Raw genomic sequence first — 14,826 nt, 5'->3', positions numbered from 1 at the left:
TCTCCATATAAACCCGCCATCTAACTTACTTGTAAAGTAATTACGATAAGGTCCTAAAATTTATAATTTGAACCCCGCACTTCTCTGTAATATGGTGCGCACTTGAGAACTAAGAGAAAATAATGAAATAGATTCAGAAATTGGATTTCTAAGGTAAAAAGAATTCCAAAACTTGTTTAATTAATAGAAAATCCATTTTTGCTCCTTTTTAATCCATTCTAGTGGCATTAATTTTGTTTTAATTTTGTCTATCATCTAGTAACTCTTTTTAGTCATGAAACCTAGATCAAAATTATTCACTTGAGTTATTCCACACCAAGCACTTAATAACTTTAGAAAATCATAACTCGACAACCATAACTTCGAATTTAGTGTTTCTTGTTCCTACGATCTCGTCACGACGCGTAAAATATTATCATGCATTTTGTTATGATGTTTGTTGTGATGTTAATTTCTGATATCCTATGCTTGTTTGTATTGCTGCGAGTGACGAGCCAGCTACTGAGGATCCGGGTGTTCAGCAGGTGGAGACTGCTGAGCAGGAGCTCGTTGAAGGCAAGTTGTGCCCTTGATCACTTCTTTTTACCCAATAATGTTCTTATTAATGATAATGATTTGCATAGGTTAATTTTGATGGGACCCAATAGGTTACCCTATTTTGGCTATCTTTATACCTTGTTTACCACTGAATTGTTGGATAGTACCTGCTATTGCTTTATGTGGTTTTAGGTATGGAGATATACATTATTCATGATAATGCTTTTATTATCGGTTTGTTATTTACTGTTCATGATAAGATCATTATGTTAATGGGAACATGGAGCGACCACCCGGGAAAACAGTGCTACCACAAGGGTGGTATGGGATGTTCTTGGTTGATAAATTAGAAAAGCTAGTGGAGGACTACCTTACCTGAAAGGGGCAAGGGCAGTAGGGGGGTGGTCAGTGTAGAGAGGTCCTTGAGTTGATTTTGCTGCGATGGCGGTTAGGCGAGGGATCCCTGTATTGGAGCTTCCTAGAAACTTTAGCGGGTTTTCTGAAGCTATTGGAACTTTGTAAAGGCCTCATAGTGTTACCCTGCCTCGCTTCCTTGGTAGAGGTGTATGGGAAGTTGTGATCCCTTGGCAGATGGGTAACATGACTTTTGGGTAAATATGTGCAACCTCTGCACAGTGTAAAACTGGTATATCAGCTGTGCTCAAGGTCATGAGCAGCTCGGTGTGGCAGAACCGCCCGAATTATTCCAGCTTAAGTGCCTGAGTCATGCCTTAAAGGCCACGACACACTTAAATCAGAATAACTCGTCAGTCCCGCAGATCTAGTCTGATAAAGCCAGTTACCAAGGATCGAATACCACTAGCTCATATGAAGGTGAGGCACAGAGAGAATACAATAAACATGAAACCACAAATTAAGGTACTGGAGTTATTACATAAATCGGAGTTTTACTAAAGATAACAAGTTCGAAATTATATGCAGCAGATAATCGATACGTCGATACTGAGGAATAGGGCAAGGCCTGGCCCACCACTCCACCTGGTCCTCTCCTGTTGAGGCAGCATCCCACTCGACCGTCCAACTCGGTGGCAGAGTGGAAGGCCAAGTCACACCATAAACCATATCCTGTAGCGTACCTGAAAAAATATGCCACAAGCAAGGCTGAGTATACTAATACTTGGCTAGACTTACTCGGTGTGAGGATTCTACTCCTCTACCTCTAGACTATGCAGTTGTTTGGCTGAGGGGTTTGGTTTGCCAAAAGCACTAGCTGAGTCTAAAAACAGTTTTAGCTTTTCTAGTTCTATCATATTTAATTAAGCTAGGTTTGTTCCTTTCTAAGCAGACATGGTAACAATCATTTAGTACAATCAACATGTTATCTCAAGTAGAACCTCATTTCACTTTTTACTCCATGCATTACAAGGGGTCAAGTAGTCTCATTAGCTACGAGAAGTAGACGATTCGAATCAAGTTTTAACCTTGCAAGGTAAACCTAAACACACGACATGTAGGGTCACTCCATCCCCACACACGTCATCCGTCCCCATCGATTCCCTGGCAACGGAACAGGGCTCACGACCTTGGCGTACAATGCTCCAATTGTCCCCGGCTACCGCCGTGCAACGGCCGCACTTGTACCCACCATAGCTAGCATGGGAGAACCCGTCCCAGGTCCAGTGAGGAGTAAAGTCTATGGGCAGGTTCACTCAGGTACTAGGTTTATCGGTTACCATATTTCCCGACATGTGTCTAGTACGTTCAAACGCTTTACTCAGGTATCCACACATTAATCCTTAATTCCATTTCTGTCTCATAGACAAGGCATCCACCCTAGATTCAAGTCCATAGACCATCATAGATCCCGTTATCAAGATGAATACAATCAATTCCTGACCTCGTGCGAGTGCTAGAAAAATCACTCGACTTCTACCGAGATGCCTAATTAGCAAAGCACCTACTCGACCTAGCATACTAGTATCCATCTCAAAAAAAGGAATCCTAAGTTCATGCAACTAAGGGTTTCAAGCAACTCCTACACTTAAGTGCACATTACAAACCAACAAACATTAAGTGTAGTAAAGTAGCATATATAAACGGTTATGCATAAAACCGGGGCTTGCCTTCAAAAGCTGAGGCTGCGGGGACATCCTCGGTGGCAGGCTCTGGAGCTGGTTCCTGGACTTCCTCTTGAGCAACTCCTTGCTCGAGGATGAGCACGTACTCTCCGTCAGCGAGGTTGCAATCTAAATGAATGCAATGAAAAAGATACATGTATGCCATGATATGCAATTTAGTAATTATGATGCATGGTGAAATGTTTAAGTCAATAAGATAAAGATTAATCTTACTACTATATGTATTAGTGGTATACTTAGCCATTTAGAATTGGGTGTGACCAAGATCTGGAGGTTGGATTAATTTAGTACTCCACTAACTTTTAATGTCTTAGTGAAAGTTTTAACAAGGTCTTTGCTGAAGTTATTATGGTTAAGATTTAACACTTCTATTAATTCTCTCCTTTTCCCTTTCTTTCTTATGCTTTTTAGAGTATGTTTGAACTACAACATAGTTTCAAAAATTTCCAAAAATTCTGTAAAAATTACAGTGGCTTCTCACTGATGTATATATTTCAGGCTCCAAAATTGGGGCCTCGAATGAGAATGGTTTTCTCTACACAAAAATATTAAATTTAGGGCAGAGGGGGTGCTTTGAACTACAACTCTCTTCTATGAGTGGGTTTTATCTTAAGGGTTATTTTTGCTGGTATCTAGGTATAATATTATGACCTTATACCAAATTTTAGCTAAAGATACCTACTGGTTATTTTATGGGGATTTTCCAAAGCTTTAGTGCTTAGTGGTGCTTTCTACTACTACTATATTTGAAAAATGTCCAACAATAGATTTCTCAATTTTTCTATCTTCTTCTTTGCGCAAGAGCAATCATTCTTTAAGTTGGTTAACTTTGCTCATGGGAAAGGGGTTGTAAAACTTATTGGAATATATGGTCTTTTTCATGGGGTAGGGGGTGAGGTGTATTTCATCAAAATTTTACCTTAGTCTTATATTTTTAGTCTTTCTTTTGATTTATTTGAAGTATTGGCCAAATCCAAGTTCTATTTGTTTAACTCACTTACTGTGATGGTTTGGTATGTTTACCATTTTTGCAGTCGTATATTAGTGGTCAGGGGTCTACTGAATTTTTCTTGCCATTATTGCATGTGCTCTTATATTTTTAATCATGGCCTTTATCAACTTCTTAATGCCTAAATAAAATTATAACCTTAGATTAGCACTAGACCAGGGTTCCATATATTTTTCCTATGATCTATATCAATTAGGCATACTATGAAAAATATGGTCACTCACTGGTTTCTATTATCTATCCCCTTTTTCATTTTTCTAAAATTTGGGCAGAAATAGTCTTTAATGGATATTTCTGGCTTAGTCTTGTATACTGTGGTGTTATTATTTTTAAATAGTGTATATAATAGGTGAGTGTCTCCACAATTTTTCTCAAGTCCAGTATAGAAGTATTTCTATTTTTTTGTATTATTAAGGTTTGGGCAGTTTCCTAATTTAATTCAAAACTCTAAAAATTAGTACATAAAATATGGGGTTCAATATTTTTGTTTGAAAGTTCATATTTTACAAAATCTAGCATAATTTGTTTGACCAAAATTATTCGAAAAGGGAAAGGAAAATACATCTTGCACTCGGGTCCCTGATGTATTTTTCCTTTTTCCTTACAGACTAGTCCTCAGTTTACTATTCAACTGAGCCACTAACAATGCAGAAAACCCCCTAGGGTTAACCTAAATCTACCCTGCGGTCCCTGGTTGGTCGAAACAGTGCCCAGGGCAAGGATCACGTTGGCGACACTTACAGGCTGCGATTTAGCTCCGGTGAAGTGGTCGACGACGTTGGGGAGGTCACAGCGGTCACGTCGGTGTGCGGGTCGGTGTCGGAGATGGCCGAAGTTGGTCAGTCCTCGCGCGTAGGAGGGGGAGCTCGTCGACGGCGAGTGATTCGGCCTAACCACGACGGTATAGCTCAATCCAATGAGTTGGGGAGCTTCACGGAAAGTCAGGGAGGTTGTAGGTGCATGGAATTTGTAAATGACTCACCTGGTAGCCCGGTGTACATGTGGTGGCGGGCGACCGAAGTCCGGCGAGGTTGCGCTCACTGCTCCGGTGGGGCAGGGTCTCGTCTCAAGCTTGGAAAAGGTTCACGTCCTCTCAGGAAGCTGTCCAAGGGCTTGGGCGAGGCTGGGGGTCGACGGAAGGGTTTAGGCAGCATACCACACGTGAAGCATTTGTTTCCATTCCCTTGGCGGAACTACTGCTGTTGTTGCTACTGAGGTTGATTGTTCCTTGGAGCGGGAGCGGGGAAACAGTTGGGTGCATGCTGCTGCTGTGGCGGCCTGATGACCCATCTTCCTGCCTGCTGCTGGAATCCCCTGCTCTGATTGCTGGAGACAATCCAAAACCTCTGGGTGGAGCTGAAGTTGTTGACATTGGTGCCTTCCTCTACTTTTCTGCCCGGTGAGCTACAATACAGTCTTCCTGTGATATGGCAAGGTTGACCAGTTCATTGAAGCTGTTAGCATGAATAGTGTTGAGGCGCTCACGAAGCTTGGTGTTGAGTCCTCTGAGGAAACATTCTATCTTCTTCTCATATGAATCTGCATGATAACCTGCATACTGACACAGGTCGTTGAAGGTCTGGGCATACTGCAACACAGTGCGGGTCCCCTGAGTCAATGCCAAGAACTCATTGAGCTTGCGATCTAGAATCCCTGCTGGAATATGGTGTCCTCTGAAAGCAGTCTTGAACTCCTCCCATGTCACCACATGGTCAGCGGTCAACATGGCGCGAAAATGGTCCTACCATGTCCTAGCAGGTCCACGAAGCTGCTGTGCGGCAAAGCGGGTCTTTGCGTCGTCAGGGCAATCTCCCGTGAGGAGTGGAAACTTGGACTCCACAACCCTTAGCAACACATCGGCGTCCAGTGGGTCCTCTGCCTTGGTGAACAAAGGCGGTTGCGTGCTCAAGAACTCCTGGTACGTTGCCAAGCCCGGAGGACATTGCCGCTAGCCTCCACCATACTGCTGAGGGTGGGGCTGGCGCTACACCAGCTGTCGCATAATCTCATTCTACTGAGCCATTAGCTCCTGCATCGTGGGAGCTGGAGGAGGTGGCGAGGGAATCTGCTCGTTCTGCCCGCGACGCTGCCTAGCTGCCATCTGAAAACAGGAATTGTCGCCATTGTTACCTCAATTCACGATTTCGAGCAATATTCTTTACATCGTTTGTAAAAAATGACATAACATAATATTGAACCAAACGAGGATAACATGACTGCATTCATTTCATTGCTCATAAAAGTCTTCCCTAAGTTACAACATTTTAGGGGGATTCACCCATAAGCCTAGTCCAAAATCTGATACCAACTAAGCTCACGTGGGTTCCTGTCCTCCTAATATGTCAAACTAACCCGTCAACCTTGAGTGGTAGAGGCAACACTGGATGCAGGTGAAGAAGGCACTCCGAAGGGAGTCGCATTTGGACCTAGAGCTGGCTCTAATTCCTCGGGATCCTCCTCTCCCTCGCTTCCTGCCTCATTTGCCTCCATGTCCTGGTGGTGCATCTCTAGGTGGTCGTTAGCTTCCTCAAGTTCCTCCTGCACATCATGGAGCTAGATCTCCAGGATATCGATGGTGTTATCTTGGATTTCCACCTGCTGCTCTAGAGTTGCGATGCGCTAGCTTAACTGTTCCACCTGTAGGTCTTTTTCCACCAATTCCGAAGACAAGTCGACCACGAAGTCCTCTCGACTATCAAGAGTGATCTTAGTAGTCTGAGCGAGATCACCAAGGTGTGCCATGGTGTCGCTCTACAGGGCCTGTCGGCGATACAATGCGCTCATACACTGAACAGTGATCCTCCCAACTTGGTCGGGATGCATGGCCCAAACGTCCTTCACGTGGCTCACTCTATTGCACCACATAAGGTCATCCCTCTTCTCGGCGGGGAAGAGTCCCAGTGGGTGCATCATCATCTCTAGGGGATGATATTCGCAGAAGGTTGTCAGGGCTTTTAGCGCTGTGGGCTCAGTGGTGTCGTCCGCCCTAAACCCGACAGTCTCAGAGTCAAGGGAACGCCATCCCGGCTGTAGAGGGTGAGACTCCAGGGTTAGCCAAACCTGCAACGTGGCACCCGATGCTCCTCGTATAGCTGCACAGTATACAGAGGGGGTGTAGGGTAACCGGCGGAGCAGAGCACCTCCCACATATATGGAGGGAAAACCCTCGTGGGAAAGGTAGTCAAAACTGAAACGAGTGTCTCGTCCATTGATGGGGGTGGGTGAAGTCATCTGTGAAAATAGGGTTAGATGTAAGTGTCATGGTAGTGGTAAGGAGAAACGTGTGTGCGGGTTGTTAAAAGGAGGTGGGTTAAAATTAGATTTATCCACTCCAACCCATTTCGTTATTCATTATTAACAATGCTTGTTAAATTCATAATTAGATGCATTTTTCCTTAGTTTCTAAGTTCTTCATGTTTTATAATGCATGCACGCTGGAAAGAACGTCTTCTCGCCGATGAGAGGAGTGCTTCTAGGGCATCCCTACTATTCTAAGATTGGCCTATATGGCCTAATTATATAGCCACCTACTTTCCCCACTATTCTTAAGGCCTTTCGTCCTAGGTATAGCGTTCTAGTCCTGATGATCCAACACTAGTTTCTAAGCAAATTTTACTTTTGAAAAGTTGGCATTCAAGACTTACTCCGATACCAGCTATGGCAGAACCGCCCGAATTATTCTAGCTTAAGTGCTCAAGTCACGCCTTAGAGGCTGCGACACACTTAAATCAGAATAACTCGTCAGTTCCTCAGATCTAGTCTGATAAAGCCACTTACCAAGGATCGAATACCATTATCTCACATGAAGGTGAGGCACAGGGAGAATACAATAAACATGAAACCACAAATTAAGGTACTGGAGTTATTACATAAATCAGAGTTTTACTAAAAGATAACAAGTTCGAAATTATATGCAGCGGATAATCGATATGTCGATACTGAGGAATAGGGCAAGGCCTAGCCCACTACTCCTCTTGGTTCTCTCTTGTTGAGGCAGCATCCCACTCGACCGTCCAAGCCGGTGGCAGGGTGGAAGGCCAAGTCACACCATCAACCATATCCTGTAGCGTACCTGAAAAAATATGCCACAAGCAAGGCTGAGTATACCAATACTGAGAGCACCTAGAGGAGGGGGTGAATAGGTGATCCTGTACAAACTTGAAACTTAATGCCACAAAACTTGATTAGGAGTTAGCACAATAAAGCCAAGTGGCTAGAAAGGAGTTCTTGCAAAACACAATAACCACAAAGATATCAACACAGAGAGCTCACATATGTTCATAGCTCAACAAGTTGTGCGGAATAATGTGCATGAACTCACCAAAGGTGGGAGCTCACGTGAAGTGTAAGGTTTACCAAAGAGGATGGTTAGAGCTGAGCATTGCTTTTAAAGTTGGTCAAAATTTTATTAGCAATTATTAAGTATAAGTAAATACCAACCCAATTAAGTAGTAGAACAAAAGTAATAACAACACCTGCGATGCAATGCATATGACAAATTGAATTTTAGTTCCATAAATTAATCATGTGAGTGTCCGAGCTGCTCATGACCGTGAGCACGACTAGTATACCAGTTTTACACTCTGCAGAGGTTGCGCATCTTTACCCACAAGTCATGTTACCCATCTACCAAGAGACGTCCAATCCCATACACCTCTACCGAGGAGGCGAGGCAGGGTAACACTACGAGGCCTTTACAAAGTTCCACTAGCTTCAGAAAACCCGCTACAGTTTATAGGAAGCTCCAATGCAGGGACTCCTTGCCTGACCGCCATCGCAGCAAAATCAACCCAAGGGCCTCTCTACACTAACCACTCCCCTATTGCCCTTGCCCCATTCGGGTAACGTAGTCCTCCACTAGCTTTCCTAATTAGTCAACCAAGGGCGTCCCATACCACCCATGTGGTAGCACTGTTTTCCTGGGTGGTTCTCCATGTTCCAATTAACATAATAATCTTAACATGAACAGTAAATAACAACTGATAATAAAAGTATAATCATGAACAATGTATATCTATATACCCAAAACCACGTAAAGCAATAGCATGTACTACCCACAAATTCAGTGGTAAACAAGGTATAAAGATAGTCAAACTAGGGTAACCTATTGGGTCCCATCAACATTAACCTATGCAGATCAATATGATTAATCAGAACATGACTGCGTAAAAAAAGTGATCAAGGGCACAACTTGCTTGGGACTTGAGATTTTAGGTACCAACTTGCTTTTTAGATGACACATGTCCTCACTGCTAAACGTAGCAATACAGACAAACATGGTATAGGAAAAATTAACATCACACCAAATATGTAAACAAAATACATAATAATAATCTACACATTAAAATAAGATTCTAGGAATAGGAATCATTAATTTTGGAGTTATATATTTTAAGTTATAAATTTCTGAAGGTTTTATGTGTTTTGTGCAAGATTAAATAGGATATAAATTTTATTGTGATTTTCATGTCAAAACAATGGTACTAAATGATTAACAATAATATTACAAAATTATAATAATCTACACATTAAAATAAGATTCTAGGAACATGAATCATTAATTTTGGAGTTATAGATTTTAAGTTATGAATTTCTGAAGGTTTTATGTGTTTTGTACAAGATTAAATAGGATATAAATTTTATATTGATTTTCATGTCAAAACAATGGTACTAAATGATTAACAATAATATTACAAAATTATAGAAACTGGAATGGACCAATTTGGAGTAAAAATGGGGAAGGTATGAATTTAGAAAGATTTTAGGGCTTAATTCTTATTTTAAAAGTCATTTTCTGGTTTATTTTATTAATCCTGAATTTATTTGGATGTCGGGCATAAATACTAGAGAGCACAGGGTCAAATTCATAATTTTCAGGACATGTTTGTATTTTCTGGTGAACTAAAGTGGACTGCGGGTTGAATATGCAAAGAATAGGGGCTCTTTACAAAAGATCCCGGCTAACATGTTGTGAGCCGTCCGATCAAAATTGGACACGCCAGATCAAATCGCACATTTGATCCAACTGGTATACTATCAGAGTCGTTGATCGCGAGATCGACGGCCACGACTTATTCCTGAACCGGTACACCACGTGGTTCGCCAGATCTCTATCCGAAGGTTCAAAGTCGACCCCGCCTTCCTTCTAATCTTGACCGTCCATCAGCAGATGAACGATACAGGTGTCTTTTTCCACCCCACGGTGGCCTGGGCAGCAGCGCCGCCCACCACACAACCATGAATCCACCGGAGCAGCATGGCCCGCCCTAATGCCTGGCCTCCCACACAATCGGATGCATAAGCAGGTCGGAATACATGGCGCATTGAATGGAGTCCTTATCGTGAGCAAACAACGACATAGGAAGCCCGACCACGACGCCATGCGACGTAGCAGCGAAGTCTCCCGACGACGAGCAATCGTCGGTGCTCCGTGATCCAATCGGGTAGGGCGAGACTACAAGCGACTCCTATGGAACGAGTCGAATCCCCCACACCCAATGCCGAGACCCAACCGAGAGCGTATGCCCGGTTCGACGGTGGCAGATCCCCATTTCTCCCTCTCTGCTGTTTCTCCCTATTTAGTTCTTCTTTGTCGAAGGTGTTGCAGGTGAAGTCGATGGGTTGAGGCGGCCTACACTTCTCCATATATATGCATGCTCCGACTAAAGAAATGACATGGCCGAGGACCGCGATGCCCCAGATGCCGGCCGCTCCGAGTTTGCCGCGCCACGGGATCTGTTGGGGAAAACAACTGACAGGCAGTCCACCTTTGTCAGCACGCAAAGGCTAAGCGCGGACACGAGGCACCCACTAGTGGATCGGCCGAGTTTGTCAGTGACTCCAACACGCGCGCGAGAGATGGCCCTGGGCAGTGGGTGCCACCAGTCAGTGAACCGGGGTGCCGGCGCGCGTAGGTAGGGGAAGCTGACAACCTGACCCCACCGGTCAGCGCGGAGGTGGCACTGGCTGGTGCGGGGCGAAGGGAGCTGGGCCAGCTGGGAATTGGGCCCAATTTGAGGTCTGCTACCGTTTTCTTTTCTTTTTTTATCTCAAACAATCCATTCAAATTTAAATTCCTATCTCAAATTCAAACATGATTCAACTTTGAATTTCAAACATAATTATAATGTGGACCCAAATCCTAACGTCATATTTATTATAATTACTATTATTATTATTTTTATTTATCTTCCCCTCACCATTTAATTCAAAAAGAATTAAATGATTATCATAATTATCTTTCTCAACTCTTTTCAAATCCATTTTTGATCTTCAAATTTCCAAGTGTCCAAATTAATACTAATGTGAATATAACTTCTATTGCTTACAATGTTATTATTTATTCTTTTCCTTGTTATTTGTTCATGGGAGGAATAAATGGTTTGCTTCAAAAAATTCCTTTCTCATTTTTTTCTCATTCCCTAATTCCCAAAGCCTTATAATACTATATTTGTTTATTTATTTTATAATTATATTATTTATTTACTAATTTTGGGTCTTACAAATCCTACCGCCTTACAAGAAATCTCGTCCTCGAGATTTGTAAGAGAAAGGATGTAGAAGAAATTAGTTGTAGTATATGGGTTAGTTTCTAATTGATTTTAATACCAAAACTCTTTTTTTCTATGTCGCAAATTATCATGTGATTAGGAAAGCATGGGTATATATGGGTATAGCAACTTTATTATGTAGGATAAAAGATATCTTTAAAGCATTTATAGGTTTGGGGTAAGAAAAGGTAGGGTAAGAAAAGACTCGATCCAAGATTGTGGATCTTGATTCCTTTGAAGATATGGCTGGACTCTTATCATTCCTCAACGAGTTTGATCTCCTTCTTCTCGAGTCTTGGTGTCTTCATCCGTATTAGGGACAAGAGATTAAGATAGGTCTATAGGTAACACATTAGTAGGTTGAGCAGCTAGTTTAGTAGGTAGCTATAAGTTAAATAAGATTAGTCAGAATTTGGTTTGGTTGTTTGCTTCCAGATTGGTTGGATAAGTGGTATAACCTGTTATGTAGGTCAAGTTGTTGTGTATGGCTGAGTTGGTCTGTCGTTCTTAATTTAGTGCAGAGTGAACTAAGTTAAAACCTGTGGATAGGGTCTAATCTATTTCACCAGTATTAACTAACATGTTTGAGTGGGTCACATTAGGTTAGTTTAGATTTGAAGAAACTAGATTAGTTTAGCATAACTAGATTTGACTAAACAATATCTAATTAATTTAAATTAGATCATGGTTGTTACTCTAGGATGGAATAAGTGGAGTGGTTAAGATAAGATGAGATAAGATAGAATTTCTTTTAACATAATATGAACCTATCAGGACAAGATAGAATCTGCCAAGATGAGATGGATATGTGATACTAGTTGTATTCTAATGGAGAGATAATATAGGTTGTTCTAATTATTTTATAAACATTTTTTATGCCTATGTATATGTAGATGCAATTGTGGACATTACTCCACAACTCATCACACTCAATCAAAGATCCAAATCAGACAAGTACCATAAGAACAAACACTCAAGCATATAGATACCTATAAAAATAGTTTTATTTTTGTTCCTAAGAGTAGGTCTCCTATTCCTAAAGGTCACTTTAGGCACATGATTTCAAAGTGTGAAATCCACTTTTGTCTTTAGAAGGAAAAGGTAAGAATAATCAGAGTAAGTGGAAATAGATGAGAGAAGATTAAGAAAAGTTTAGAAAAAGAATCAGAGTAGCAAAGGTAAGTAGACAATGGTTGTCCAGTTCTATCTAGGTTTCGTCATATAGTCAACATTCCTATGATACCACTTATGTCACACCCGGGTATCGGGGCACCAAGACCCAGGCGCGAACATAATCACCAGGTGTGCTAGGACGAAGTCTCACATATATGATGAATCATGGCACAGGATCGAATGTCGCAACTTTACTATATAATAGGAGTTCTGTACAAAATAAATAAATAATTACATTATAAGGAGACAACGGTCCATCAACCCCAAGTTGACTGGGAGACGATGACCTAGACCTCTCACAAACTCATCACAGCATCCTCCATGTGCCTCATCCTGTGGTACCTATTCTTGACCTATGGGGGGTGTGAGACAGCAAGAGTGAGCTCACATACGTTCATAGCTCAACAAGTTGTGGGGAATAATGTGCATGAACTTGCCAAAGGTGGGAGCTCACGTGAGGTGTAAGGTTTACCAAAGAGGATGGTTAGAGCTGAGCGTTGCTTTTAAAGTTGGTCAAAATTTTATTAGCAATTACTAAGTATAAATAAATACCAACCCAATTAAGTAGTAGAACAAAAGTAATAACAACACCTGCGATGCAATGCATAAGACAAATTGAATTTTAGTTCCATAAATTAATTATGTGAGTGTTCGAGCTGCTCATGACCGTGAGCATGACTAGTATACCAGTTTTACACTCTATAGAGGTTGCACATCTTTACCCATAAGTCATGTTACCCATCTACCAAGAGACGACCAATCCCATACACCTCTGCCGAGGAGGCGAGGCAGGGTAACACTAGGAGGCCTTTACAAAGTTCCACTAGCTTCAGAAAAACCGCTACAGTTTATAGAAAGCTCCAATGCATGGACCCCTTGCCTGGCCGACATCGCAGCAAAATTAACCGAAGGGCCTCCCTACACTTACCACTCCCCTACTGCCATTGCCCCTTTTGGGTAATGTAGTCCTCCACTAGCTTTCCTAAATAGTCAGCCAAGGGCGTCCCATACCACCCTTGTGGTAGCACTGTTTTCCCGGGTGGTTCTCCATGTTCCAATTAACATAATGATCTTAACATGAACAGTAAATAACAACGGATGATAAAATTATAATCAAGAACAATGTATATCTCTATACCCAAAACCACATAAAGCAATAGCAAGTACTACCCAAAAATTCAGTGGCAAACAAGGTATAAAGATAGTCAAACTAGGGTATTCTATTGGGTCCCATCAAAATTAACCTATGCAGATCATTATAATTAATCAAAACATGACTGGGTAAAAAGAAGTGTTCAAGGGCACAACTTGCCTGGGACTTGAGATTCCAGGTACCAACTTGCTTTTCAGATGACACGTGTCCTCACTGCTAAACGTAGCAATACAGACAAACATGGTATAGGCAAAATTAACATCACACCAAACATGTAAACAAAATACATAATAATAATCTACACATTAAAATAAGATTCTAGGAACAGGAATTAATTTTGGACTTATAGATTTTAAGTTATGAATTTCTGAAGGTTTTATGTGTTTTGTACAAGATTAAATAGGATATAAATTTTATTGTGATTTTCATGTCAAAACAATGGTACTAAATGATAAACAATAATATTACAAAATTATAGAAACTGGAATGGACCAATTTGGAGTAAAAATGGGAAAGCTATGAATTTAGATAGATTTTAGGGCTTAATTCTTATTTTAAAAGTCATTTTCTAGTTTATTTTATTAATCCTGAATTTATTTGGACGCCGGGCTTAAATACCAGAGAGCACATAGTCAAATTCATAATTTTTAGGACCTGTTTGCATTTTTTGGTGAACTAAAGTGGACTGCGGGTTGAATATGCCAAAGAATAGGGGCTCTTTAGCAAAAGATCCAGGCCGAAGGGGTATCACATGTTTTGAGCCGTCCGATCAAAATTGGACGCGCCTGATCAAACCGCTCTTTTGAATCCAACCGGTATACTATCAGAACCATTGATCGCGTGATCGACGACCGCAACTTATTCCTGGACCGGTACGCCACGTGGTTCGCGAGAACTCTATCGTGGCCCCGCCTTCCTTCTAATCATGACTGTCCATCAGCAGATGAACGATACATGTGTCTTCTTCCACTCCATGGTGGCCTAGGCAGCAGCGCCGCCCACCACACAACCATGAATCCGCGTGGAGAAGCATGGCCCGCCCTAATACCTGGCCTCCCACACAATCGGATGCATAAGCAGGTCGGAGAACATGGCGCATTGAATGGAGTCCTTACCGTGAGCAAACAGCGACACAGGAAGCCCGACCGAGACGCCATGTGGTGCAGCAGTGAAGTCTCCCGACGACGAGCAATCTCCGGTGCTCCGTGATCCAATCGGGTAGGGCAAGACAACGAGCAACTCCTAGGGAATGAGTCGAATCCCCCACACCCAAGGCCGAGACCCCACCGAGAGCGTATGCCCGGT

Source organism: Zea mays, chromosome 7, assembly GCF_902167145.1.
Source record: "Zea mays cultivar B73 chromosome 7, Zm-B73-REFERENCE-NAM-5.0, whole genome shotgun sequence".
Lineage (NCBI taxonomy): Eukaryota > Viridiplantae > Streptophyta > Magnoliopsida > Poales > Poaceae > Zea > Zea mays.
Note: the sequence above shows the minus strand (reverse complement) of the source record.